The following is a 14,879-nucleotide window of genomic DNA, read 5'->3' on the forward strand; positions in this document are numbered from 1 at the left end:
ACGGAAATCAAGGAACACAGCATGTACCTGGCGCCGGTATCTACTGCTTTCTGGATGTCGTGAACGAACAGAGCGAACTGGGATTGACATGGGCATTGCTTTCGGAATCCATGTTGATTCCTACAGGGTAATTCTGGATGAGGTATCGAATATATTGCTTCCCCCTACTTATACCTCCCGAGGAGATCACGAATGTAAAATTAGAGAGATTAGAGCGCGCACGGAGGCTTTCAGACAGTCGTTCTTCCCGCGAACCATACGCGACTGGAACAGGAAAGGGAGGTAATGACAGTGGCACGTAAAGTGCCCTCCGCCACACACCGTTTGGTGGCTTGCGGAGTATAAATGTAGATGTAGATGTAGAGAGATTTTCGATCTCCAGAAGTGTCGTAGTACTTGAACATAAACTTGTTCCATAATTCAACAACAGACCGATGTCATTGTGCTTCGCGTGAGCCAGCTTGCATAGTGTTTACTGTGGAAACCTATCGAACGACATGGTTCAAGAAGGCGAGAGGTTAAAACTCCGCCCGCCCATCCAGATTTTGGTTTGCCATAGTTCCCCAAAATCAGTTAGGAGAATTACCAAATGGGATCGTTATGTAGTGCCACGGTGAATTTATTCCCTCACCCTTATTGAACCCTCGTATGAGGAATTTTCACATGGGATTAAATGGGACATCTGACTTCTTCGAACGATACGGTGGCCCGTATGTTTGCCTACAGCACATAAAGGCGTTTACCACCACTACCAGCACCAACTTGTCGCTGGCAAATTGGCTCGATGAACTCTCCATAGGCAAAAGAGTACTTACCTAACCTGTACAGGTCACCAGCTCCAATCTACTCAGCACACCAGGAACGCATTCAAAGGGATTTACGAGTCTTGACACTGTCCCGAGCCAACGGCCTTGCCGCAGTGGTAACACCGGTTCCCGTCAGATCACCGATGTTAAGCGCTGTCGGGCTGGGCTAGCACTTGGATGGATGACCATCCGGTCTGCCGAGCGCTGTTGGCAGGCGGGGTGCACTCAGCCCCTTTGAGGCAAACTTAGGAGCTACCTGACTGAGAAGTAGCAGCTCCGGTCTCGTAAACTGACATACGTCCGGGAGAGCGGTGTGCTGACCACATGCCCCTCCATATCCGCATCCAGTGACGCCTGCGGACTGAGGATGACACGGCGGCCGGTCGGTACCGTTGGGCCTTCCAATGCCTGTACGGACGAAGTTTAGTAGTTTTAGACACTGTCCTGAGAGCTCTCTGTTAGTTGTGGGTATCTGCTCAGGGGCCAAGGATAAACGCATGTTAGAGCAGCTGTCGTTCTCAGACAGAAAGAACAGTGCTGTGTATAATCCAGTAGTTCCCATAATGGAACCATCTGTTCGAAGCACCTTTTCAGAAAATGCCTTTAGAAGCGTTTTGTGGGAAGTTATGTCATTTACAACGTACTAAATAGTAATTTTTGCAGTCTGTTGCTGGATGGTTGAAAAATAGTTATTAAAATGTGAATGGAGAGCAAAGTTCCCTGTGTTATTTGATTCTAGCGAGACTTGAAGGAGCGAGTGGTTGCGTAGCAGGCCAGACATAGTAATACTAGTATGAGATTACTGACCCATGTTAGCTTCCAGCACGGATTTTACAGCGACGTAGATACCTCACGGTGCCTGCATGTGTGGGCAGCTTGTAAGCATATCGTGTCTACTTGGTACCGTCCGCCCTCCGTAGCTGAGTGGTCAGCCGGCACGGTAGCTCAGCGTGTATGGTCAGAGAGCCGGTTGGCTTCTGTAATAAAAAACTGAGTGGAAGGATCAACCACCGAACTTGAAAAGGATGTCTTGCGACGTCCGCAACGACCAAACACAACGATCAAAAACGAACACAATGGAAAAAAAAGTGGTCAGCGTAACAGATTGTCAATCCTAATGGCCCGGGTTCGATTCCCGGCTTGGTCGGAGATTTTTCTCCGCTCACGGACTGGGTGTTTGTGTTGTCCTAATGATCATCGTTACATCCCCATCGATGCGCAGGTCGCCAAAGTGGCGTCAAATCGAAAGACTTTCACCAGGCGAACGGTTTACCGGACAGGAGACCCTAGTCGCACGACATTTACATTTTACGTTACTATTGCTCTGACACCAATAGTCAGAAAGCGTGGAAAAGGGTTGTCAACCGACTGTAATAGCTACAGCGTGAAAGATAACGATTATAAATTCTATCACTGTCTGAACACTTGGTAGCGTCATTTGTTGACGGGTTACCCTTTCGTAGATTGGTTGGCGTTATTCCCCTGAAACGAAAAAGACATTTCCGATTTTATCGTCACTGACGAGGCAAATGCCTATCAGAAATAGCCGTGTGCTACTCGTTATTGTTTTGAAGATCGGTTGTGTGTGGGCCAGCGGTTAGTTTCCTTCTTGTTCACAGTGGACTCAGCCCGCACACACTGAATGCAACTGAATGAAACGCACAGTATAACAACATTTTAATAGGCGTAGCTGGAATCTGCTACTGTAGTTAAGATAGCAAATTCGCGGTGGTGTCATAACATTCGATCCGGACGTAGCCGATTGAATTCATCGATATAGAAAGAATGTGTATCACCAATTTAAACTTGCAAGAGGAAGAGATTTGGAGTAGGCTAAGTGTCCTGAAGACTAAAATCCTCCATCAAATGCCAAGTTCACCTGCAGAGTCTAATGGTGCGTGCGATGCACGTTAAACCTGGTAGTCACATTTTCATAGGTATTACTCTTATGACGCGAATGCAATCATTAGTGTGCATATGAACTTCGCTGCTGTTGTGTTGTTGTGGTCTTCAGTCCAGAGGCTGGTTTGATGCAGCTCTCCATGCTACTCTATCCTGTGCAAGCTTCATCTCCCAGTACCTACTGCAACCGACATCCTTCTGAATCTGCTTAGTGTATTAATCTCTTGGTCTCCCTCTACGATTTGTACCCTCCACGCTGCCCTCCAGTATTAAATTGGTTATCCCTTGATGCCCCAGAACATGTCCTACCAACCCATCCCTTCTTCTAGTCAAGGGGTGCCACAAATTTCTATTCTCCCTAATTCTATTCAATAGCTCCTCATTAGTTATGTGATCTACCCATCTAATCTTCAGCATTCTTCTGTAGCGCCACATTTCCCAAGGTTCTATTCTTGTCCAAACTATTTAGCATGCACGTTTCACTTCATGAACTTCGCTACAGACATATTAACGAGAAGTTTCCATGAAGCGGCTGCAGTACATGAAAAATTGTAGTTTTGATTTCGTGTTGTAAAAACAAGAATGTGGTAACGAAGCAAACCTACATCAGTTTCTAGGATTCCTTTTTCAGTTAATCTTCTGCATTTTGCTTTCAAAAAGAAAAAGGAAACCACTGTACCTGATACCGCGTTATAAAAATTGCTACAGTTTCCCTTAATTTATTTTGAGGATCAGAGGAAGATAACATCAAGCAACCTCCACTATGGCATCAGTTATTTATTTTATCCATCTTCGAGCATTTTACATGCTACAGATTTCCATATTACTTGTACAAATCAACTCCTCTGTAAGAGTATTTGGTAGGAAAAGGGGCTGTAAAATATTATCGTTTTTTGCAAACATTTGTTATGTCTTAGCTTTGTAACGATACAATACTTTATTGATTATATAGTTCGTTCCATAAACCCTCAATGAACAAAACCTTGAGGGTATGGAATGTCATAAAAACAAAAATACATAATAAATTTGCAAAAGAACTGATACGCTAATGTTCCTTCGACAGATATTGAGTACAATTGTCCTCAAGAACGTGAAAAATTTAAATTTGGTACCATTTTCGGTTCCAAATTAACTAAAAAGCTTACCGCAAACATTAACAATTACGCACTGAAGTGCATATCTTAAATCCAAACCGGTTTTAGCCAAAAATCGTAAAAAAAAGAATTAAAAGGCCGTTATACAGCACTGAAGCTCTGCCGAAGTGAGGTATTAAGAGTACATAGCATGCAGATTATAAGTTGCTTCTGCTAAGAAATTCATCAGTGCTGTAGGAGGATTTGACCACCAAAAGGTCCTTTATGCTCCTCTTTAACTGTACTTTGTTACTAGATTAACTTATTTTGGCAGCTGTCGAACGATTAAAACATGTGTTCCTGAAGAAATAACACATTTCTGGGTCGAAATGAGTAACTGTCTTCATTGATATAGTTCGTGTTCCTGATGTCGACAGCATGAATCGTTGCAGTGTCTTCCTCTTAAAATCCGTCAATTTGTTTTGACAGGACTGCAGGCGTAAACCTTCAAATAAAAAATTAATTATGTACACTGCTGGCCATGAAAATTGCTACGCCAAGAAGAAATGCAGATGATAAACGGGTATTCATTGGACAAATATATTATACTAGAACTGACATGTGATTACATTTTCACGCAATTTGGGTGCATAGACCCTCAGAAATCAGTACCCAGAACAACCACCTCTGGCCCTAATAACGGCCTTGATACGCTTGGGCATTGAGTCAAACAGAGCTTGGATGACGTGTACAGGTACAGCTGCACACGCAGCTTCAACACGATACCACAGTTCATCAAGAGTAGTGACTGGCGTATTGTGAGGAGTCAGTTGCTCGGCCAACATGCGGTCGTGCATTATCCTGCTGAAATGTAGGGTTTCGCAGAGATCGAATGAATGGTAGAGCCACGGGTCGTAACACATCTGAAATGTAACGTCCACTGTTCAATGTGTCGTCAATGCGGGCAAGAGGTGACAGAGACGTGTAACCAATGGCACCCCATACCATCGCGCCGAGTGGGTCATACACCAGTATGGCGATGACGAATACACGCTTCCAATGTGTGTTCACCGCGATGTCGCCAAACACGGATGCGACCATCATGACGTTACGCCATTCGTGCACCCAGGTTCGTCGTTGAGTACACCATCGCAGGCGCTCCTGCCTGTGATGCAGCGTCAAGGGTAACCACAGCCATGGTCTCTGAGCAGATGGTCCATGCTGCTGCAAACGTCGTCGAACTGTTCGTGCAGATGGTTGTTGTCTTGCAAACGTCCCCACCTGTTGATTCAGGGATCGACACGTGGCTGCACGATCCGTTACAGCCATGCGGATAAGATGCCTGTCATCTCGACTGCTAGTGATACGAGGCCGTTGGGATCCAGCACGGCGTTCCGTTTTACCCTTTTGAACCCACCGATTCCATATTCTGCTAACGGTCATTGGATCTCGACCAACGCGAGCAGCAATGTGGCGATACGATAAACCGCAATCACGATAGGCTACAATCCGACCTTTATCAAAGTCGGAAACGTGATGGTACCCATTTTTCCTCCTTACACGAGGCATCATAATAACGTTTCACTAGTCAACTGCTGTTTGTGTATGAGAAATCAGAAACTTTCCTCATGTCAGCACGTTGTAGGTGTCGCCACCGGCGCCAACCTTGTGTGAATGCTCTGAAAAGCTAATCGTTTGCATACCACAGCATCTTCTTCATGTTGGTTAAATTTCGCGTCTGTAGCACGTCATCTGCTTGGTGTAGCAATTTTAATGGCCAGTAGTGTATATCTATTTTTTTCGAGGTGATATTAAAAACTTCGACTACCCTCGTACTACTAACAATACTCTAATCTGTGGCATCCGGCAGCTAGGTCGATACTCAGCGATGAATGCTGTCAGTGACTTCTCTGGCAGCTGGAAAGATGCGCTAGCACCCAGCGGGCCGTCACCTGGACGTTGCTCAAAAAAATGGTTCAAATGGCTCCGAGCACTGTGCGCCTAAACTTCTGAGGTCATCAGTCGCCTAGAACTTAGGTTAGTTAGGTTTAATTAGTTCTAAGGACACCACAGACATCCATGCCCGAGGCAGGATTCGAACCTGCGATCGTAGCGGTCTCGCGGTTCCAGACTGTAGCGGCTAGAACCGCACGGCCACTCAGGCCGGCCTGGCCGTTGCTGCAAGACCCATACAATTGTGCTGTACTAAAGTCTCTACCTCGAGTATACTTTACTTTAAATAAATTCGTAATTGCGATAAGGACAACCATCGGCTGTAGAATGGAATAACGACAATGAAAATTTGTGCCGGACTGGGACTCGAACCCGGATTTCCCGCATGTCGCGAGCGGTCGCCCTACCATACGGCCATCTGTGCACGACCCACGACCAAACCCAAACTTCCATACGTCGTTAACCGTGCGTCTACGACCAGTACTCGTACATCCATTATGTGTATTCCCTTAAAGGTTCAAATGGTTCAAATGGCTCTGAGCACTATGGGACTCAACTGCTGAGGTCATTAGTCCCCTAGAACTTAGAACTAGTTAAACCTAACTAACCTAAGGACATCACAAACATCCATGCCCGAGGCAGGATTCGAACCTGCGACCGTAGCGGTCTTGCGGTTTCAGACTGCAGCGCCTTTAACCGCACGGCCACTTCGGCCGGCCCCGTAAAGGTCACACGTTGCACTGGAAATTCGCTCGCCCGGTATTGACAGATAAATACGATATGCTATTCGTGTGTTATTCTGATTACGATGTAAAGTTCCTTTGGACACGGATAGGCACTGTAATATCTTATTTCTCTGCCGATACCGGGCAAGCGACTTTAAAGTCTTTAAAGTGCTACGTCTGACCTGTACGGGAATATACGAGTTGCCGGCACGGTAGCTCAACGTGTTCTGTCAGAGGGTTAGCTGCCCTCTGTAATTAAAAAACTGAGTGAAAGGATCAACAGTGAACTTGAACGGGCTGTGTTGATGGTTCAGTGTAACGTGTAGCGTCACTGACTTGCAATGAGTTGTTTGTTGAGGCAGTGTTTCGCGTCTTCACACTTCAAAATACTAGCCGACACGGTAGCTCAGCGTGTTCGGTCAGAGGGTTAGCTGCCCTCTGTAATAAAATAAACTGAGAGTTAATCGATCAACAACGAACTGAAACGGATGTCTTACGACGTCCGCCCCGAACAGATGCAACGAACTATATCGAACAACATGAGGAAAAAAGAAAAGGTAAGGTGACCGCTCGCGATAAGCGGGAAATCCGGGTTCGAGCCCGGGTCCCGCACCAATTTTCATTGTCTTCATTTCATTCTACAGTTGATGGTTGTCCGCATTCGCAATTGCGATTTCGTTTAATATATTTCGTAATGGCTGTAGTCGCCCATGCATGCATGTCCAAAGGAACTTTGCATCGTTATCAGAATAACATAGGCACTGCAGTATCGTATATACACACACCAAAAAAAGTTTTGCATCACCTCTGTTCCGAGAGTTCCGGAACCTGTATAGGAAACTGGAATAGAGATCAACATAAACATCATTTCCGCCCTTTTTATTGCTCATGAAAACCACATATTGCATGTTGTACCACCATACAGCGAGACCTGCAGAGGTGGTGGTCCAGATTGCTTTACACACCGGTACCTCTAATACCCAGTAGCACATCCTCTTGGACTGATGCATGCCTGTATTTGTCACGGCATACGGTTCACAAATTCATCAAGGCACTGTTGGTCCAGATTGTCCAACTCCTCGAGAGCAATATGGTGTAGATCCTTCAGAGTGGTTGGTGGGTCACGTCGTCCATAAACAGCCCTTTTCAATCTATCCCAGGCATGTTCGATGGGTTCATGTATGGAGAACATGCTGGCCACTCCAGTCGAACGATGTCGTTATCCTGAAGCAACTGTTTGTCAGACGTACAAAAGAATTGTATCAATTAATTTATCTCCTACAGATCTGTTATTCTGATATGAAGAAATACCATAACTCAAGTTTAAAAAAGTTTATGCCTGTGACGCGGTGATGAATCACGGTACGACACATTCGTGTTCGTATCATGAACCCTGATCGCTATTTCTCTAAATGAAAAGGGACTCCGAAAAAGTTTTTTGAGGTAACAATTGGGCGCCTCATCCAGTATATGGTTGACATACAATACGATTGATACACACTTTTTTTATTTTAACACCTGTCACAAAGAAAACACAAGTTTTACTCCTTATTAAAATATATGAAGCTTGCACGCTTCCTTGGAGCGCTGAAACTTTTGCCAGATGTGCAGCTGCGTATCGGAAATGCGCAGCTGACACTGTCGCAAACGAAAATGAAGCGTGTGCGGCGTGTAGGCGATAGCCCGCATTGCGGTAATAACGGGGAAATGGCGTTAACACTCTCATTAAGAGACCACCGTAAATTCTGGCAGCGATGATCGGATGCAGTAATTGGCTTTTAATTGCTAAATTTGCTTGTAATTGCCGTCAACGTAATCGACGGAACTCAATTCCTGGTCACGGCAATATGCTGTGTGACACGTTACAGTGCTTTCCTAGGCTAGCATGAGCTAAGCAAAATGAAAAGGGCTATGCAGTCTTCTTTCCTACAATCCCCTCGTAGTATTTTATATGTCGTCGTATGATTGTTGGTTTTGAACAGTGAATATACTTAAAAATAGGACAGTTCACTTATTAATTTCACGATAGCTAAAATTACAATCTAGGCACGTACCATTTTCTAATTTGTAAGGATGTTTCCAGAGAACATTTTAATGACCTAGAACATTGCACTGTACAATCGCTTCGCAAACTTTTCCGCAGTCGCTTACGTCATTGCATTACCTGTGTCTTATCTCTACCCTTGTCCCGTGTACTCCGACAACGTTACCAGAGAAGCCATAGACTCGTATTTGGTTCTTTGAGGCCGGCCGAAGTGGCCGTGCGGTTAAAGGCGCTGCAGTCTGAAACCGCAAGACCGCTACGGTCGCAGGTTCGAATCCTGCCTCGGGCATGGATGTTTGTGATGTCCTTAGGTTAGTTAGGTTTAACTAGTTCTAAGTTCTAGGGGACTAATGACCTCAGCAGTTGAGTCCCATAGTGCTCAGAGCCATTTGAACCATTTTTTTTTTGGTTCTTTGAGGGAATCCGTATTTATTGGAATGAAATGCTCTTCCGACTTTTTCTTACCGAGTTTTATGTAATCTCAACAGTCAGAACATTACATGTAAATTAATTTTTTGTCATTTAGGGTGATGCTTATGTCATCTGTCTGTCTGCCTGCCTGCAGCACAAAGTCTGTGATTATCATGTAATCAGAGTTTATACAAGTAATGTACCTGAGAGCAAACTCGCGTGAATTCGTCTAGATGTAAAAGAAAAAAGTGCTTAATCTAGGCTATGCGACAAGATGACATCAGGTCTGCTAAGAATTGCAGTAGGTTGTAGAACGTACCAGTGTTACGCGTTGTGAGTTTGTCAACTTGTATGACGCATGGAATTGTTTACTCGCCACAGCCTAGTGCTTTGCTGAGACACCACTAAACCATATTACTTTTTTTAAATAAATAATATAATTCGCATTCTTAGCTGAGGTAGGTAATGCAACCACAGGTGGCGCTCACTCACAGGTAGCCCGTTCGAAACATGTTGGTCGAAGAAATTGTTTTCACCAGAGAAGAAAGTTCCTGATACCCAGACTTTGCACCAGTGTCTTGAGTTTAATTGCAAACCTCTTTGCAGTGCCTCGTGCAGTGAGGACGTGTAACATTGCTGATGGTGATCCACCCATCGGATGGGGCTGGGACGTTCTTCGGTCCCTTTGGTTCTATTAGAGATGAATAGAATAAGTCCCAGCACCCTCTCCCTTTCCTTCACCCATAAAAACACAACACAAAACAGTCATCCACCAAACATAGATACCAGTAACATTTCTTAACAGATCGGAGAAAGGTAATGGCAAGCTACCTCCACTATGACATAACTTACACACATCAAAAAAAAGTTTTGCATCACCCCGGTTCCCAGAACTCCAGAACATAGACGTTGACTGTGGCTATTGTATCACAGACACAGTCCCTTCGACTGTTCAGAGACGTCACTAAACCCGCACAAAGATGGAAACAACCATGCATGAGCAGCGCCTTAGACGGAGGGGGTCCGACAGCCTATCAGTTCCAGTCATTCCACCAGGAAGAAGGTACACGGCTCGTGTTGTCTGTAGTTCAACCATGCCTAGAAGGTCAATACCGCGGTTCGATCGCGTCCGCATTGTTACCTTGTGCCAGGAAGGGCTCTCAGCAAGGGAGGTGTCCAGGTGTCTCGGAGTGAACCAAAGCAATGTTGTTCGGACATGGAGGAGACACAGAGAGACAGGAACCGTCGATGACATGCCTCGCTCAGGCCGCCCAATGGCCTCAACTGCAGTGAATGACCGCTACCTACGGATTATGTCTCGGAGGAACCCTGACAGCAACGCTACCATGTTGAATAATGCTTTTCGTGCAGCCACGGGACGTCGTGTTACGACTCAAACTGTGCGCAATAGGCTGCATGATGCGCAACTTCACTCCCTACGTCCATGGCGAGGGCTTGGCTCTGAGCACTATGGGACTTAACTGCTGAGGTCATTAGTCCCCTAGAACTTAGAACTACTTAAACCTAACTAACCTAAGGACATCACACACATTCATGCCCGAGGCAGGACTCTAACCTGCGACCGTAGCGGTCGCGCGGTTCCAGATTGTAGCGCCTAGAACAGCTTGGCCACTCCGGCCGACTCCATGGCGAGGTCCAGGATATCGACATCGCTCGACTTGAGTGGCCAGCATGTTCTCCACACATGAACCCTATCGAACATGCCTGGGATAGATTGAAAAGGGCTGTTTATGGACGACGTGACCCACCACCCACTCTGAGGGATCTACGCCGAATCACCGTTGAGTAGTGGGACAATCTGGATCAACAGTTCCTTGATGAACTTACGGATAGTATGCCACGACAAATACAGGCGTGCATCACTGCAAGGGGGTGTGCTACTGGGTATTAGAGGTACCAGTGTGGACAGCAATGTGGACCACCACCTCTGAAGGTCTCGCTATATGGTGGTACAACATGCGATGTGTGGTTTTCATGGGCAATAAAAAGGGCGTAAATGATGTTTATGCTGATCTCTATTCCAATTTTCTGTACAGGTTCTGGAACTCTCGGAACCGAGCTCATGTAAAACTTTTTTGATGTGTGTATTTATTTTATTCATTCGTGCATTTTGCATACTACAGATATCGATATCCTTTGTACAAAGGAATTTCTCCGCATGAGCATTTAGTAGGTAAAGGGGCTGTGAAAATAGACATCACAAGAATTCATTTCGGTTAACAAATACTTGACCCAGTCTAATTCTCTAGTTACGTAGTTTGTGTGAAATTCCCACGTTAGTTTTAGACGATGGTAATGATAAGTAGTATAGCTGAGATACACATTGAACTGGGTGATTATAATTAAACTGTAGCTACTTACAGAGGTTCAGTGTGGGCTGTGATTATTGCATGTTAGCGAAACTTGTTAGCTATGCTGATGCATTCATGCAGAACCGATTTACGCTGGAAAAACATTAGTTCCAATTTTGGCCACCAGTTGCAAATCTGGCGCTGTACGGTATTTTATCTGGAACCCATATTTAACAAATTTGTAAACAATGGTTAATAATAAAATAAACATTCTCCGTTTCTCACTTGTCTAACCCCTTGTGCCCACATTCCATCCTAATCCGTTGCATATGGAATCATTTCTATATGGGTTTTTTGCATTCAGAGCGCCAGATTTGCACCTGGTGGCCAAAGTTGGCACTAACTGTTTTCTTGCGTAAATCAGTTCCGCATTAAGGTATTAGAATATGTACTTAGTTCCGCTGCCATACGATTATTGCTGCCCACCCTGGACCTCTGTGGGTAGCTGCACATCAATTATAACCACCTGGTATTTAGGCCTATAGCACGGCATAAAAAGAACATTCCTTGTTTTACACTAATAAAGTTGCACTTCATTTGATTCAAACTGTAAACATTTTAGGCCATTAAAAGTGCAACTCCATGAAGGTAGCATGCCACAAAAATTAAATTGGTTTTAAGTGTGCTACGTTATTAGACATGCAAATAACTAGCATTTAGCCGGCGGTTCTAGGCGCTACAGTCTGGAACCGCGCGACCTCTACGGTCGCAGGTTCGAATCCTGCCTCGGCCATGGGTGTGTGTGATACACTTAGGTTGGTTAGGTTTAAGTAGTTCTAAGTTCTAGGGGACTGATAACCTCAGAAGTTAAGTCCCTTATTGCTCAGAGACATTTGAATAGAATTTCTGCACAACCAAAGAGGGTTGGGGTAACGCTATCAATGTTCTGTGTAAGAGGACAGGTTATGGAATGAGTTCTCATTCAGAGATCGCATCTGAAAGTTAGTTGCTTGTGAGTAGATCGTGTTTTACTTAATGTGCAGAGGCGAAACAACTACTAACACATGTCAGAATTTGACAGCAGCAGGAGCATGGCCTATTGAGGCTGCAGTTTACCGTTCGATGATATCGCCGTTCGTGCAGATAAGGATCACACCATTGTCGACCATATGCAGAATCGATGGGTTCATGAAGGGCATGTAGGACCTTAACGACCCCGCGTGACTAGCGCTTGAGAGGACATACATATTTCTTGTACAAATGGTAGGTTCGAACAGCTACGCTACATACCTTGAATCAAGAAATTTGCTTGCTTGCTGCAAGGCAAGTATCCATACTGACAACGTGACAACATCTGATGCTCTAAAAGCTGTCAGCACAACGACAATTGTCTTCCCTTGACGCGGCAGTGGGAAAGGTGCACTGACAGTGGTGCAGCCAATGAAAACACTGGCCACAGTTGCAATTCTGCATACAGCATCACGATGGATACACCTGTATTTGGAGGCTCCAAGGAGATGGGACATTGCCAGATTACATTTTTCAAAAATGGCTCTGAGCAGTATAGGACTTAACATCTGAGGTCATCAGTCCCTTACATTTTTCATTATCATACAGGCCCAGCACCATGCGTGATGCTATGGGGATGACATTTTGTACACAACATAATCACCTCTGGTTCGCATAGCTGGTGATTTGGACAACAGCCATTACATGTCGGATGTGTAAATATCAGTAGAGGTGTGCTGTCTTCGAGGTCTCCATGACTTTAATTTTCAACAAGATAACGCAAGATCGTATGTTGCTAGTGTTGGCCTGACCTGCCTCGATACAGAGTTTGTCCATCTGTTGTCGTGGCCAGCACTGAAAACGTTTGGCTATGGATTGCTGAGAATCTGGCATGTCATCAACTGCCAGCCAGTCAGACTGATGAAGTCTGTTATAAGAGTTAATTGGCCACTAGATCAAGCGATTTAACGTCGTTGGACCTTTTTCTTTGGTTTTTTGAAGGTTTATGCCGACAAGCCCACGACCACCCATGCCTGGGAGGAAATTGAGCGCTGTAAAAGAAATTCATCCACATTTATGTAAAACAGTCCTGCAAGGATGCGTATGTGCCAGCAAAGCTGTGGAGACAATTTACTCATATGCTACTCAGTGCCTAGCCCTATACTGTATACTTAATGAACCAATAAAAAGTTCATAATTTTTAATAATAAACCTGTGTTTTCTGTCAAATTAACTTTTATGTGATGTTTGGGACACAATTAAAAATGGGAGATACAGAGGAAGGAACGTAGTTTAAAAGTGTACAGCCAGGTTGACATTAAGGGGGCGGAATATCAACTCAAGTTGGATTAGTCAGAGGGAGGGAGCTTTCTCCTTGTTGAATGAACCATCCCAACTTTCCCCAGAAATAGTATACTATGACAGAGGGACACACAAGTCAGGATAGATGGAAGTCTTTCTAAAGACAAGTACCATATATTAATCAATGTGTCACAGCACTCTATTTTTGAAGCATGTGGTTTTGAGTGAAAGAGTACTGCTAGTGGAAAAGTGTCAGCATTTTGCGTAACAAATGTGCAAAGCACATGAGGGTGACAATAAGATGAATCAGCTCATCATCCTAAGACAACACTGTTGTGTTTGGGGTTCCAAATCAAAGCAAATGAGGGTTGCAACCATCCTACAAAACCGGATTCAGGTTGTACGGTAGAATCTACCAGTCGAGAAACATTGGATTTTTGTTCTCAAATTTTTATTGGAAGAACAAAATCTGACGACGGTGTCGTGGCGGAAATGTTATGTTCAGCGGAATATTTGCATGTTATTGACTAGACTCACTGAACCATGGGGAATAATTGCTTGAAAAACTTATTGATTAAACTAGTCTCCTCCATTCATTTATTTATTTATAATGTAGGCCCCATCCTGTCTTCCTCTATGGAAGGAGAAGGAATATTATTAGAAGACAACATTAACAGATCATGAAGCAGAATACTAAAAAAATGAACCCGTTTGAATTGTGTGTGCAACTCGATCATTGTGCTTGCTTTGATGGTACATTGTTTGGCAACTGCAGTGCACAGTGGAACCACCTTCACTGTCACCCCAAGCGACAACATACTATTTCACCCTATTCACTTCCTCAAGGAGAACGAAGGCTAAACTCTTTCCTCCCAACGACGTCGATATTATTACAGATGATGCACAGTTTCGCAATGGCCGAGGTAGAGGGAAGAAACTGCCATAACCTTGGCTAAGGAAAGATCGCAGTGTTTGTGTCAAGTACCTTAGGAAAATCATGAAAAACCTAACTCAGAAAAATTGGACTGGGGTCTTAACCCGATTAGAGCAGATACGGAATCCTGCATAACTGCGATGGGTAAGGTCCAACCTCTATGCAGATGGCTTTCCCGTTGCTACTGCTGGAAGAAACTCGGCAATACCAGAGTGACAAATTCTTTAGCATGTCCAATACACTTCTGGGTGTTAAAAATGCAACACTAGATAGTGTAGCAAATAACGAAATTTTCCCTACTGTGCATATACAATATAGCAGCAAGAATACACTATTAAAGTTGTAGCTGATTTGGGGGTGTACAGGGTGTGAAAGCTAGTACACAGAGTTGCCTCTTCTAGCAGTAGAA

The 14,879-nt window shown here is 44.5% G+C and overlaps 1 protein-coding gene and 1 pseudogene across 1 annotated transcript in view; both read left to right on the forward strand.

Moving 5' to 3' along the window:
• LOC126248886 (uncharacterized) overlaps positions 1-14,879 on the forward strand; it is a 327,353-nt gene that overhangs the window by 236,858 nt on the left and 75,616 nt on the right. The window lies entirely within an intron of this gene.
• LOC126250110 (5S ribosomal RNA) lies at positions 902-1,019 on the forward strand (annotated as a pseudogene).

The sequence above is a fragment of the Schistocerca nitens genome, chromosome 3 (genome assembly GCF_023898315.1).
Source record: "Schistocerca nitens isolate TAMUIC-IGC-003100 chromosome 3, iqSchNite1.1, whole genome shotgun sequence".
Classification (NCBI taxonomy): domain Eukaryota; kingdom Metazoa; phylum Arthropoda; class Insecta; order Orthoptera; family Acrididae; genus Schistocerca; species Schistocerca nitens.